The sequence below is a fragment of the Penaeus monodon genome, chromosome 24, assembly GCF_015228065.2.
Source record: "Penaeus monodon isolate SGIC_2016 chromosome 24, NSTDA_Pmon_1, whole genome shotgun sequence".
NCBI lineage: Eukaryota > Metazoa > Arthropoda > Malacostraca > Decapoda > Penaeidae > Penaeus > Penaeus monodon.
In genome coordinates, this window is record NC_051409.1 from 3402796 (window position 1) to 3403033 (window position 238).

A 238-nucleotide genomic window follows, 5' to 3' on the forward strand; every position below is an offset into this window, starting at 1 on the left:
TATACTGTTAGTACGCCTGCAGAAGCAGTCGCAATGTGGTTCTGTGCTCACATATTACAGTAGACATGATCTCCCTTTGCCAGCTACAAGAGAAATGTCATGAGCAAAAACTACCTCTGTCCGTGGCCTTCATACGACCTGACAAAGGCGTTCGACCTCGTGAGAGGACGGAATGCTAAAGTCAATAGAGCTTGAGATGCGAAGTTGGCTTCGCCAGGCCTTACTTATGGCCGCCCAC